The 15,034-nt window shown below is 42.7% G+C and overlaps 1 long non-coding RNA gene across 2 annotated transcripts in view; it reads left to right on the top strand.

The window, feature by feature from the left end:
* Positions 1 to 269: 269 nt before the first annotated feature.
* The window catches only part of LOC134347572 (uncharacterized), a 69,439-nt gene continuing 54,674 nt past the window's right edge, over positions 270 to 15,034 (top strand). For both annotated transcript variants that reach the window (XR_010018199.1, XR_010018198.1), the window contains exons 1-2: positions 270 to 354; positions 1,331 to 1,449. This is a non-coding gene — a long non-coding RNA (uncharacterized LOC134347572). The remainder of the gene's footprint in view (positions 355 to 1,330; positions 1,450 to 15,034) is intronic.

Here is a 15,034-nt window from a genome sequence, read left to right on the forward strand (position 1 = left end):
CACTCAAACTAATGTTTGTGCCATTTTAAGGAATAGGCTATGTTTACTTTGAGCAGAGAACAGGAGCATTTATTCAGCGAAGGTCTGAACTGTCACAACCCCAAACGCCCACTTATTGTTCAGTGAGGTTAGTGAAGGGTTTAACATTTAGAGTTCAATATTCGCAGCTGTGGTTGCAAATGGGTCAGCTGCACCCCGCAGGAGCACATTGTTCTGTGACATGCCATCGAATTACTTGGGCAACACACACAAAATGCTGGTGGAACGCAGCAGGCCAGGCAGCATCTATAGGAAGAAGTACAGTCAATGTGTCGGGTCGAGACCCTTCATCAGGACTAACGGAAAAAAGACACGGTAAGAGATTTGAAAGCAGGAGGGGGAGGGGGAGACCCGAAACGTCAACTGTACTCCCTTTCGACGCTTCCTGGCCTGCTGCGTTCCACCAGCATTTTGTGCATGTTGCTTGAATTTCCAGCATCTGCAGATTTTCTCATGTTTGCATTAGAATTACTTGGGTGCCTGTTCTCCCAGACATTAGTCTTAAATGTGCAGATGGTGGGCTGATAAGCAGCACTGAGGCAGACTTAACCCATTATGACCCAATCCAGGTCCAGTCATTGGGCATAGGGTGCATTGTGAGGACTATTGTGCTGTTCACATACCTTATGTGCATGGGTGGTGTCTCTACCAAGCAACAGGAGAATCAAGTGAGAGAATTTTGTCAAAATTCAAAGTGCAAAGTACATTTATTATTAAAGTATGTATACATTATGCATACTTGAGATTCATCTCCTTACAGGCAGCCACAAAACAAAGAAACCCCAAAGAACCCGTTAAAAAAACACTGTCAAAGACCTAATATGCAGAGAGAGAGGAAAAATCAAATTGTGCAAACACTAAAAATCAGCAAATAGCATTTATATTGTAAGAGGGTTCTCAGACATAAAGCCTGGAACAGCCAGAGCAGATCACCGCCTCAGCCTCAGTGCAGTGCAGACTGAGGGAAATATTGTGGAGCAGTCAGCAGGACCAGACCCACCCTTGCAAGGGGAATTAAATTCAAAATACAGAGGTTATGTTTCAGTAATGTAGGATTCTGCTTCAGTAATAAAGGGTGCTGATGAGGGTCATGAACTGTTAATCCGTAGGTGATGCCTGACATGCAGAGGTCCTCCAGCATTTTGTGTGTGTTGTTAAAAAGTTGGGGAATCATTACCAATTCAGGCTTGGAACAGGGACTGGTTCGTGTCATCAGCAACATGGCAGGCGTAACTATCCTGACCAAGGGTCCCAGTCCAGATGTACTGTAACTGTTCATTTCCCTCCATAGATGCTGCCTGACCTGCTGAGTTCCTCCAGCATTTTGTGTGTGTTGGTCAAGATTTCCAGCTTCCGCACAATCTCTTGTGTCTCCAAAATTACAGAGCAGATATTGAGATGACTTCACTGGTAGGAGGAACTTAAATTAAGGGGGTGGATAAGGGAGGTAGTTACTTCCAATTGAGGTGTGGAGGAAATTCTGCTCAGAGGGTGGTGATGTTTGTAATTCTTTATCTTTCAGGTTGCAGATGTTTGAGGCTTTTAAGGAAGAGATGTGCTTTAAGATTAGGGGTCTTTAGGCTCTGTGGAATGGGTGCTCTAGAGTTGAAGCTGGGGGAAAAATGCTATGATACTGTTGAAGAGCAGAGTAGGCAGCCTTCTTCTGCAGAATCAGAATCAGGTTTAATATCATCGACATATATCGTGAAATTTGTTAACTTTACGGCAGCAGTATAATGCAATACATAATAATAGAAGAATACAATGGTGTCTAGTGCTCATGATAGAGCTGGCTAAATTCACAACTCTCCGCAGCTTACTCTTATGTGCCAACCTTTCTGCCTTTTAAGCACCCAATTCCTCACCCCTGTCAGAGTAAGCAGCTCCCACAGTGTCCTCCTCAGCAATGATGGACTGAAGGCTCGTTCTGGCCCCAAGAGACTAGTCTAAGGAGGAGGAGGAGGAGGAGGCAATGGAGATGACTAATAACAATGTCATGACATTGGCTCTTGCACAGTGGCAGGGCCTTGCTATTGCACATGAACAACTAGTGGTCCCAATGACAACCAAACAGGCTCTTAATCTTCAATCAGGCACTAAAACTGGGGAAGGAGAAAGTTTCAGAATTCACAAATGGAGTATTACATAAATTATAAATTGTGACATGCATAGAGCGTTCATTACAAGACATCTGATTTTAAAAAAGGATTGATTTATGATTTGCATTGCTCTGCTGAAAAGAAAATAAAACATCTCAAATGGTAACAGACTTTGAATAAAACCCAGTGTCAATCAGCAAAGTCTGAAAGGAATTTCCTTTGGAAGACTTATTCACAGCTTTTGAGCACATGAGCATCCCGTCACACTGACACTGGGAGCTCCCAAAGCCTTCAGCTGCTGCTGGCATTCCTCTCTGTCAAAACGACTACTGTTTGAGGAGGTGAAAGGCAGGTTTTGAATGGAGTATTGTTTCTAAGACAAATACAAGTCTGATCAGTTTACTCAGGCACAGGCAGTTCCCTGGATTCTGGGGCTGGAGAAGATGAGAGAGGCATCAAAGGCAAGATCCGTGAAAGAATGGGCTTTCAATGATGTGTCTGAGAGACTCCGCTGTATCTGTGTACTCAATGTGATACACATTAAGGATGTCTTTGCACATTATCCCTGTTCATTTTCTCCACGCAAGCTGTAAGACCACAAGACATAGTTGCAGTATTAGGCCATTTGGCCCATCAAGTCTGCTCCATCATTCCATCACGGCTGATTTATTATCCCTCTCAATCCCATTCTCCAGGCTTCTCCCCATAACCTTTGATGCCCTGACTGATCAACCTTCACTCTAGATATACCCTATGAATGGCCACCACAGCTGTTTATAGCAATGAATTCCACATATTCAACTGCCTCTGGCTAAAGAAATACCACCTTAGCTCTGTCCTAAAAGGACGCCCTTCTATTCTGAGGCGGTGCCCTCTGGTCCCAGGCTCCCCCACTATTCGAAATATCCACTCCACTTCCACTCTATCTAGGCCTTTCAGTACTTGATAGGTTTCAATGAGATCCCCTTCTCATCCTTTTAAACTCCAGTGAGTATAGACCCAGAGCCATTAAAATGCTCATTATACATCTCCCAGTAGCCACCCATTTTAATTCCATTTCCTATTCCCACTCCCATTCTGATATGTCCATCCATGTCCTCCTCCACTGTCTTGATGAGGCCACACTTAGGTTGGAGCAATAACACCTTATGTTCTGTTTGAGTAGCCTCCAATCTGATGGCATGAACATTGATTTCTCAAACTTCCGGTGATGCCCCCAACCCTCCCCCTCACCTTCACTATTCCCCATTCCCTTTTCCCTCTCTCACCTTATCTCCTTGTGTGCCATTCACCACCCTTTTGTGCTCTTTACCATTTTCTTCCTTCCATGGCATTCAACTTCCCAGCTCCTAACTTCCCTCCCTCTCCAGGTTTCACCTCTCACCTGGGGTTTCTCTCTCCCCTTCCCCCACCTTTCAAATCTACTCCTCAGCTTTTGTCCTCCAGTACTCCCAAAGGGTCTCAGCCCAAAACGTCGACTGTACTCTTTTCCATAGATGCTTCCTGCCCTGCTGAATTCCTCCAGCATTTTGTGTGAGTAGCTCCTAATACATTAACTCTTTCATTCCCAGGATTGTTCTTGTGAACCTTCTCTGATGCCAGTACATCTTTTTTTAGATAAAGGGCACATACAGATATGTACACACATAGACTGCCACACATACACACACACAGACACTAAGACACACATATAAATCAGAAATGGTTACGTGGATCTTCATACAATCTGAGGATAGAGAGGTTACAATCGGTTTCAAGGTAAGTTCAGGGGGACACATTAAGCTGGTCTGACTTTATAACAGAGGGGCCTTAACAAAAATAATAATTATCTTTAGAAAATCAGGCTTTTCGCCTTTGGTTTACTTTAAATAAACCTCCATCTCCCTGAGAACATTAGTCATTTTATACAATGGGTCTGGTAACACAAACCAGGACACCCTGGGCTCAGCTAACATAGCCATTGATGAAATGGCAGGTCAGGGAATTTGCCTCAGTATCCCGGTATCAAGACAGAGAAAAGCAGTCATTCATCAGACAGCCTGGATGGAAAGTGAAGATGTGTCCTTGCCAGATGAGGACCCGATCAGGCCTAGCTCTGACGCCCTTCACAGTCGAATACTCTGCCAGCTCTCATTAGCCAGACTCACCCGTGATGGAGTTATTGAATTGTTGGCCAGCTTTGTGCTTTGTGGAGGCGAGAGGATTGGACAAGCTGCTGCAGAAGAGAAAAGAGTAAATAATATTGGCCACCAGCCTGTTTCCATTGAACTAATCAACCATGCACAGCACAGCCACGATCAATTGTCAGTCTCTGCTCTGCCTTCGTTTTCCGATGAGTTCTCAGACTGTTTTGGAGGACTGTCCATGTATCACCAATGGCTTCTTTGGATATGTTGAAAATTAGTCAGTGACAGACAGTGAAGGAAAAAAATAGAGAAAACCATTGCAAATTTCTAACACAAAGTAATCTTCTTTGGGAATGATTCTGAAGCACGCCTGTTGCTATTAAAAAACAATGACTGCTGAGCAAGAAGTGAGAAGTCTGAACAAACTCGTTGGAGTTTATTAGGATTTGTAGATAATGGGTTGAGTTTAGGACAGTGAAGAACATATCTTCAACTGCAGTAATTGATCAAGTGGCAGCTGAGATATTACAGAGGTCCTCCAACTCACCCCACTCTTAAAAGCTGCCACTGGAATCATCTTTGTGCCACATCCTCTGTTAAATAGTAGCTTTACATTTTGAGCTGGTCCTGTCTCAGAGCTGTAGCCAATGCCTGCAACAAAGAACCGCTACCCAATTATTTCCAATTGAGTAAAGTCACCTATGGCATTCAAATGTGATTCAGAATTCTTGCCACAACTTGTATAATTCTAAGCAGTATTACTGTGTAAGCTGGTTTATTATTGCCACATATACCAGAATACTGTAAAAATCTTGTTTTGTCTATATCCATACAGATAATTCCATCACAACAGCGTATTGAGGTAGTATAGTGGAAAACAGAATGCAGAATAATGTGTTACAGTTACAGAGAAAGTGCAGTGCAGGCAGAGAATAAAGTGCAAGATCATTATGAGGTAAATTATAAGGATGAGAACCCATCTTATCTCACTGGTAGACTGATCAATTGTCTTATAACAGTGATACAGAAGCTGTCCTCGAGCCTGGTGGTACCTGCTTTCAAGGTTTTGTAACTTCTGCTCATTGGGAGGGGTGAAAGAGAGAATGTCTGGGATGGCTGGAGTTATGGATTATGTTCACAGCTTTAATGGTGCAGTGTGAAGTATAAGCAGAGTCCACGGATGGGAGGTTGCTTTCCCTGATGTGCTGATCTGTGTTTTACAAAATCTAGGGACCAAAAAGCTGGGAAACAGAGTTAATTGATGACTTGTTGACCAAAAGTGTTTTTTTTGCAATTTGTGCCTCAGGGTACAGAGAGTGGAAATATCAAAGGAGACTGTAGTGCTCAGAGTTACAATTAGACAAAAAACTCATTAGAACTTTCAAATCCCTTACTCACTCTTCCTTCAGTTAGTCCTGACGAAGGGTCTCGGCCTGAAGCGTCGACTGCACCTCTTCCTATAGATGCTGCTTGGCCTGCTGCGTTCACCAGCAACTTTGATGTATGTTGTTAGAATAGAAAGTTGTGAATAGTGTAGAGTGGGTAATTGCAATTATCCATCTTAACTCTATGTTCAACGTTCATTCTAAGTGAAGTGAGAGCAGGGTGTTGTGAACTAATAGCTGTTCTGAGATCACTCATTTTGCACTACTACATGTAGTTGAAAATTTCTCCACTGAAACGCAGGATAATTGGCTAATCTGTCATGTCAGCTTGATGAAATATTACACCAGCAAATCAATAGGAAGAATGGCCCAGAAACAATTGGAACTCAATCTACTTTCTGAATAGTTTTTCACTTCTCACTCAATGAGCTCTCCATCTCAGGAATCAGACTTTTCATCTTTGCTGCATCATCTCTCAGGCAAGTATATCCTCAGACACAGAGACCAAAGCTGCCTTCCAAGAGCTGTCTCCATGATGCCTTGATAAATTTTAACTAGACTTTCTTCTCTTGAAGAAGTCTTTCCAAGTCCGAAGCACCTCTTGTTTTCCTGCACGTTGACTTCTTATATTTCCAATGCTGCACGCACAATCCTTCTATTCACCACCATTCCCACAACAAATGCCATGAGACTTGGCAACAATTTGACACTAATGTCCTAGAAATTTGACCAGAGAGAATCCAGTACATTTCTGAGACTAATGTCTAACTAACAATGGGAAAAATTGTCAGGTACATTTTAGACTCAAGAAATCAAAGCAAGTTCAAAGCATAGGGCACTCCTGCCTCTGGTGAATGGAATACTGTACTCGTTGAGTAATGAGATATAATTTGTGATCAGTTTGCTGTTGCAAAGGTTTCAGGGATACAAGCTGAGCTGTTCAGAAGCCCTCAGGCTGCTGCACGCCAGCAAATTGCTCTGTTACCTGAACAGGAAGTTACCAAGTGTGAGCAAGCCACTCACTAACAGGAGCAGAGAAATTGTCTTCTCTTTCTTACAGGAGCCGTGACCTACTAATATGACTCCTCCCAACTTGCTCATTCTTGTCTCCCTCCCCTTCCATCGGGTGGAAGACAGAAAAGCTTGTGAGCACATACCACTAGGTTCAAGAACAGCTTCTTACTGTATAAGACTCTTCAGCAGACATCTTATATGGTAAAGAACGGCACCTTTTCTGACCACCTGCACTCCACTTTCTTTGAGTGTAAGATTCTACTTTCCATTTGGTTATTTTTTTTCCTTTTGTACTACCTCTTACTACATGCAAATGAAACCTTTCCCTGTATATCTGTATATGTGAAAATAGTAAACCAAATATTCATTCTTGCCTGAAAGAATTGGTTGATTTTACAATCCAAGGATTCTCAATCCAGGAGGAGACTATTTGAGTCACATCTTGCAGGTTTTTGTAATGGAACCCTGTAAAAACATTCCTTTCCCTCTCCCATTGTATGAGCACTGAAATATCTATCCCTTTAAATTGTGGAGCTCTTTCTCTTACTTCTGCAGTCTTCTCTCCTCTGTGTCAATATGACATGTGCTGCAGATGTATTATCTGTTGCCTGGGGTGAAGACACATGGTGGAGTGGGGGGGGGCTGCCTTTAAGAGATGATACCAAGATGTTGACAGTATTGTCAAGCTGAATGTAACCCAGCTAGGAACCAGGTACTGTAGATCTGATTGTAACTCATTATTCTGGATGAAAACACTGGAAATGCCATTTTGGCCACTGTCATGTTTTTCAGCTTGAATCTCACTGTAGTAACGATACTGTGCAAAATACTGTAGTAGTTTTGAACACTGAAAGAGGGTGAGATCCAGACTCAAAACTTCTGATTCATAGCACAGTGCCTATAATGCGAATGCTTATGCTTAAGAAATAAAACCTATATTTACAATATTAGAAGGCTTTTTTTAAAAGCCCAGGGAAATGCGACGTTTTGCAGAATGCATGCACAGGAAGTGTTTGGCTGCAATAAATTTAGCAACTCAAATGACAAGGTAGTGTGTGGGAAGTTTGAGCAGCGGAATGTGGCCAGTTCTGCACTGCAAAGTGAAATAGTTGTCATACCTAAACCAAACAGTTCAATGTGATATCTTAATGCAGGAATGAGGAAGCACTGAGTCTTGCAGAAGTGAGAAGGTTGCTCATTGAAGTCAGATGCTGTGTGTGACAGTGAATACGTGTTGTACATTGAAGAATGAAAGCCAAGCCATCTGCAGATCCAGAACTTTTATTTTCTGGCTGTCATACACTTGTTAACAACAGCAATTACTGGCCTTCACAATGTTCCTTAAATACAGAATAACATCCAAAGCATTTAAAATTATTACAACGTTTTGCCTTCCTCTTTTCCCCAAAGTTGGTGAATCCCTGGACTTCTCTACCCCGGAGGGTTGTGGTGGCTGGATCATTGAGGGAATAAAGAGGAAGTAGATACCTTTTAGAAAGATCAGAGAACTGAGGGCTATGGAGATCTGGCCCAGAGGAAGAGCAGAGACATGGGACAAAACAACTATCACAGTTATAGAGTATTACCACATAGAAAAAGGTCTTTCAGCCCATCTAGCCAATGACAAACTCTTATTCTCCCTAGTCCCATCAACCCACACCTGGACGATAGCCCTCAATACTCCCCCCATCCATGTATCTAAACAAATCTCTCTTAAATCTTTTAATATAACCTGCATCTACCACATATGCTGGCAGCTCATTTCATACCCCAACATCTTCTGAGTGAAGAAGTTTCCATTCAGGTTCACCTTAAATATTTCCCTTTCATCCTTAACCTATGATCTCTAATTCTACTCTCACCAAACCTCAGTGGAAATAGTCTGCCAGCATTTACCCTATCTATACCCCTCATAATTTTATTAAATCTTCCTTCATTCTCCAATTCACAAGGAAGTTAAGCCCTAACCTATTTAACCTTTCTCTCTAACTCAGGTCCTCAAGTCCTGGCGGCATGCTTGTAAGTTGTCTCTGTACTCTTTCAATCTTATTGATATAATTCCCTATAAGTAGGTGACCAGAATTGCACATAGTACTTCAAATTAAGCCTCACCAATGTCTTATGCAACTTCAACATAACATCCCAACTCTTGTACTCAGTAGTTTGATTTATGAAGGCCAATGTATCAAAACCTTTCTTTATGACCCTATCTACACGTGATGCCACTTTCAAGATATTATGGACCTGTATTCCCAGATCCCTTTGTTCTACTGTATTCCTCAGTGCTCTACCGTTCACTGTGTAAGTCCAACAATAGTTTGTCCTCTCAAACTGTTACACTTCATGCTCGTCTAACATTAAATTCCATCTGCCATTTTTCAGCCCATTTTTCCAGATGGTCCAGATCCTACTGCAAGATTTGATGGCCTTCCTTATTGTCCACTATGCCCCCAATCTTGGTGTTCTCCACAAATTTCCTGATCCGGTTAACCACATTAATTTTGATAATAAACAAAAACAGACCTAGCATCAGTCTCTGCAGCACCCAACTAGTCACAGACCTCCAGTTAGAGAGGCAACTATCTACTACCATTCTACCATCTACTAGCTCAGAACTATAGACTCTAACGAGTAAATGCAAATACATAGAAATTTATCTTCGATCTCCCTCGTCTCTCTGACCTCCATGCACAGATGACCACACTGACCTTCAGTGTGGTCATCTGTGCGAATTCTGTCCACCACTAACCATTTGCTCTTAATGTATTTGTTGAAGCCTTTGGGATTCTTCTTCACCTTGTCTGCCAGAGCAACCTCATGCCTTCTTTTAGCCCTCCTGATTACCCTCTGAAGTGTTTTTTTGCATTTCTTATACTGCTCAGGTAATTCATTTGTTCTTTGGTGCCTGTACCGGCTATGCACTTCCTTCTTCTTAACCAGGACCTCAATGTCTGTCAAAATCCAAGGCTCCCTAAGCGTATTAGCCGTGCCTTTTATTCCGACAGGAATGTACAAACACTGTACTCTCAGTATTTCACTTTTGAAAGCCTCCTATGCACCAAGCGACTCTTTGCCAGAAAACAATCAATCCCAATCCACATTTGGCAAATCCTATTTGATGCCATCAAAATTGGCCTTTCTCCAATTTAGGATCTCAACCCAACAACAAGCCCTATCCTTCTCTATAATTGTCTCGAAACTAATGGTATTGTGAGCACTAGTTCCAAAGTGTTCTCCTCTGCTCACTTCTGTCGTCTACCCTGGCTTGTTGCCTAATAGGAGATCCAATATCCCACTCTCTCTAATTGGGATCTCTATATATTGATTAAGGAAACTTTCCTGAACACATTTGACAAATTCTATCCCATCCAGTTTGTTTACAGTAAGGGAGTCCCAGTCAATATGTGGAAAGTTAAAATTATCTACTATCACAGCCTTATTTCTGTTATCTCCCTTCAAGTATGTACCTCTAAATCCTGCTGGCTATCAGGAGATCTATAATATAGTGTCATCTATTAACATTGTCATCCCTTTCTTATTCCTCACTTCCACCCACCAGTAGATGAACCCTTTAGTCTGTCATGTCTCTTGTGACATTTTCCCTGACTTGTAAAGCCATCCCTCCCTTTTAATGTCTCCAACAACAGAGCCCAATATATAGATCTGCCAATCATGTCCCTACAGCAGCCAAGTCCCTCTAATGGCTACAATAGTATGATTCTACACTCCACGCTCTAAGCTCATCTGCCTTACCTACAGTACTTGCACCAAAATAGACACAGCACAAACACTAGTCCCACCTTGATCAACCTTTTGTTTCCTGGCTTTGTATGTGGGATTAACATCTACATTCCCCACAACCAGTACACTATCTGCCCGGTCACTCTGGTTCCCATCCCCGTGCAACTCTAATTTAAACCCTACCCCTCCCAGAGCTGTACCGTCAAACCTTCCTAGATCAACATCCCGCTCCAGTCAAGGTGCAAATTCTCCCACTTGTACAGGTCCCACCTTCCCTGGAAAAGAGTCCAATGATTCAAAAATCTGAAGCCCTCTCTCCTGCACCATCACCTCAGCAACACGTTAAACTCTATGATCTTCCTATTTCTGTCCTCACTACATGCGGCATAGGTAGCAATCCTGAAATGACCACCCTGGTGGTCCTGTCCTTTAACATAGCACCTAACTTCCTGAACTCACTTTGCAGGACCGCATTGCACATCCTACTCAGGTCATTGGTGCCAACATGGACCACAATCTCTGGCTTCAAAGCTTCCAAATTGGGAATGCAATGTACTCAATACAACATGTCCCTGACCATGACACCTGGGAGGCAACATACCATCCAGAATCTTGTTCTTGTCCACAGAAGCTCCTGTCTGTTCCACTAACTAATAAATTGCCTATTATTACTGTTCACTTCTTCTCCCCTCTCTTCCCTTTTGAGTTACAGAGCCAAACTCTCTGCCAGAGTCCTGACTGCTGTGGCTTTCCTCTGCTAGGGTGTCCCCACTCAACCACTATCTAAAGTGGTAAACTTGTCATTAAGGGGAATGGCAGCAGGGGTACCTTTCATTACCTGCCTATTCCCTTTCTCTCTCCTGACAATCACCCAGCTACCTGCTTCCTGGGACTTAGGTATGACTACTTCCATGTAGCACTTACATATCACTGCTCATTCTCCTGAATGATCTCTAGGTCATCCAGCCGCAGCTACCTTTCCCTAACAGAGTCTGCCAGGACTTGCACCCAAATGCATTTCTCGTAGATGTAGCAATCATGGAGATTGGCAGAGCGCACCACTGACCTAGGATCCATTCTCACTACTCTAGCTTGGCCCTAATAAATAAAGAAATAAAAACTTGATGAAAACCTCAACTTAACTTCAGTCTCTCTTTGCTGAAGCCTCTTGAGCCCAAGCCTGGCCCATCTGCCTGAGCGACTGGTTTTAAGGCACCCGTACCCACCTTTGCCCTTTTTCCTGTCAGTAGAAACAGTTCCTCCAGGCTTAGCTAAGCCACACATGAAGGTCAGGAGCTGGACTTGGTTATCAGAGGCTATTTGACACGCACACCATTTGGAGCATTTAATAGGTAATGGGAGTTTATCTCCACAATGACAATCTTAAGGAACCATTCCATACTACAAGCACTGAAAACATACAGAGAATTGTATGTAGTTTGGTTTTGATTGAAAAGTTCTGTATGTTATTGAAAGTGAAATTTACCTTTGTTCACCAGTGCTAAACATATGTGAAATTACAGGATTCCAGTTGGACACACTTTCCACACATTCAGTTGCACTGAAGTCAATAGAACTGAATGTGTATGAGATACGTTGGCCAGTATTTTGGCCAATGACAGCTCACAAGGACTTATCGGCAAGCAGCCAATGAAAATCTCCCCCAAAATACTGTAGGAAAAACAGTAAGAGTGGCCACTTTTAGTTACAGTATGTAAGAAATATTTCTCCAGTCAACGGACAACAGATTCCACTCTAACTCCGAAATTCACAGTTGTTGAAGACAATGGAATGAACAGAGCACATACTGTATGTGTTTATTATTTAGCACTGCAAACTGCAGATGAATTTCTAGGCACTGACGCATTAAAAATAGTTAAAAAAAAAGACGTGCAATATCAGGAAAACTTGATGCTACATAATTGCTAAGAGAATGGAAGTAGAGTCAAGGAACTTCATTTTGAAAGCGATTTCACCTCATCTAAAATGTATTACAAGACATCTTACGACTTGATTAGATTGTAACCTGATCTGAGAATGCTGTCTCTTCTTGAAATTGCCAAAGTTCGCAACTGCAGTTTTACTTTTTTGCAGCGTTCCCAAGGTAAAAGAGCAAAACAGAAGCAAGGTCAAAATATAATTGCTGACCTGATAGGGAAATAAAGAGAGTGATAGTAATTGGGCCTTTGAAGTTTGTACATTGTAGGAGGTACAAACCTCATTCAAGTCTTCATTGCAGATCTATAGATCAGAACCTTGCAATTGGAAGGGTTAAGAGTTGAGACTTTGTGATGTGGATTCACTATGGATGACTAACTATACACACTCCGCTTGGAATTTCTGTAATTTCCAAATTTTGATATATTTTTTCAGGAATTTTTGATACCCCATATAATTTCCTGAATATCACACACCTGTGACTGGATTTTCAATGGGCGGGCATGGTAAACTGTACAGTGTTTTCTTCAAAAGCTTGGTGTCAGATAAGTGCTAGGAGTGGAATGGGAAATCTGCCCAGACACTCGGAGAGAGTAACATGGAGCTGCTGTCAACAATCGACCATTTGTTGCATTGTGATAGTGGCTGTGGAAAAGACTGCCGAATCAGGACACTGTGAGGAAAATGTGTGACCTTACTGATTGCACACGGTGATCCAAGAAATTCAGTTCTTGAAAGTACGAAAGTTGTCCTATTGTCCTGTTGGCCTATTGGCCAAGCAGCATGTAATCTCAGCAGAGAATGGCAACAAGCTAACAGATCAAACTGATTTAACAAGAACAACAGGAATTCTGCAGATGCTGGAAATTCAAGAAACATACATCAAAGTTGCTGGTGAACGCAGTAGGCCAGGCAGCATCTGTAGGAAGAGGCGCAGTCGACGTTTCAGGCCGAGACCCTTCGTCAGGACTAACTGAAGGAAGAGTGAGTAAGGGATTTGAAAGTTGGAGGGGGAGGGGGAGATCCAAAATGATAGGAGAAGACAGGAGGGGGAGGGATAGAGCCGAGAGCTGGACAGGTGATAGGCAAAAGGGGATACGAGAGGATCATGGGACAGGAGGTCCGGGAAGAAAGACAAGGGGGGGAGGTGACCCAGAGGATGGGCAAGAGGTATATTCAGAGGGACAGAGGGAGAAAAAGGAGAGTGAGAGAAAGAATGTGTGCATAAAAATGAGTAACAGATGGGGTACGAGGGGGAGGTGGGGCCTTAGCGGAAGTTAGAGAAGTCGATGTTCATGTTAGCGAATGGTCATGTCTGCAGCATTTTAAAGGAAGTGGCTCATCATTACCTTATTAATGGGAATTTTCAAAATTAGATTCAGATTCAGGTTTATTTATCATATGTACATCGAAGCATACAGTGAAATGCATCATTTGCATGAACAAACAACACACCCTAGGATGCGCTGGGGCAGCCCACTAGTGTTGCCACAAATTCTGGCTCCAACATAGCATTGCAGAATGCATGGTAGAACAACGGAGAACACAATGAAATAGAACATACCAAACAACAAAGCAAGAACAGTACAACAAACTCTTGTTCCTCTGTCCCATTCACCCACATGCATACACAGTCCTCCAACCCCAGGAGAGGTCATCTTTGGCCTCCAGCCTCCAACGGACTCATAGATTGACAGATATTGGGCCTTTGACCTCCCCAGCAGATGCAGAGAGATTTGCAGATTTAAGGCTCTGTCCATCAGACCTTAATTCTGGACCTTTGATCAACCTTTAGGCTTTGGTCTGGACTTACATTCAACCAACAGGTCTGAAGCTTCAGTATCGACACAGGGCTCACTGAGGATGAAAAATGAGGACCGTGGAGGAGGTCCCGAACTCCAGGCCTCTAATGCCAGACCTACCAATGAGAGACCCAAACACTAGGGTTTGAAACCTGGTCTCGCCGCTTTACATATCTAGAGGGTCACCATCAATCCTGCTTCCTGCATGCATGGAACTCCAAATGACCTGCTGACCTGGGGAGGTCTTCCAGCCCTTGTCTTCGCTGGCCTGTAGTCCCAATATCTGACCACCTCCATGTCGCTGGCCTTTGAACTTGGAACAGAAGCTTAGACTCCTGCCAGTCCTTTAATTCCCTCACATCCCTGTCCCTAAACCATAACCTGCTTCCTAACTCCAATCCCTGTCCCAAAAGCCATCCCAATAAAAGACAACTAAATCTGAGCTGTAACCTCGACAGTATCTGTAGCTAGGTGCCATCTTGACTGGACTTACGTTATTAGGTTGCAGGAATTACGGTACATTACAAACCGCCCACACTCGTGATGCTAATTTACCAAGAATTAAAGAAATGCTTGCAGCGAGTGGTGAAAAATATATTACTAAAAACTTTAGAAAAGTTTTCAAACATTATGCTACTAAATACATGGCTCCAAATTCTGTATACTGACGTTTAGCTATGGCTATGGAACAGAACTGAGACATGATTAATACAATAAGGATGTTGGTTACGGTGTTTAGGCTGGTTCCTCAAGGACAAAATGAGCCGAGTCATAAGTGCTATGCACAGGAGCAAGCAAATGTTTTACAAATAATGACGAGCAATTTCTTGCAGCTCCATTGGTTCACTCCACACCAATAGGCTTGTGTTTTTTTTGTCTGGTTTGATCTG

This window comes from Mobula hypostoma, chromosome 6 (assembly GCF_963921235.1).
Source record: "Mobula hypostoma chromosome 6, sMobHyp1.1, whole genome shotgun sequence".
In the NCBI taxonomy this organism is placed as follows: Eukaryota; Metazoa; Chordata; class Chondrichthyes; order Myliobatiformes; family Myliobatidae; genus Mobula; species Mobula hypostoma.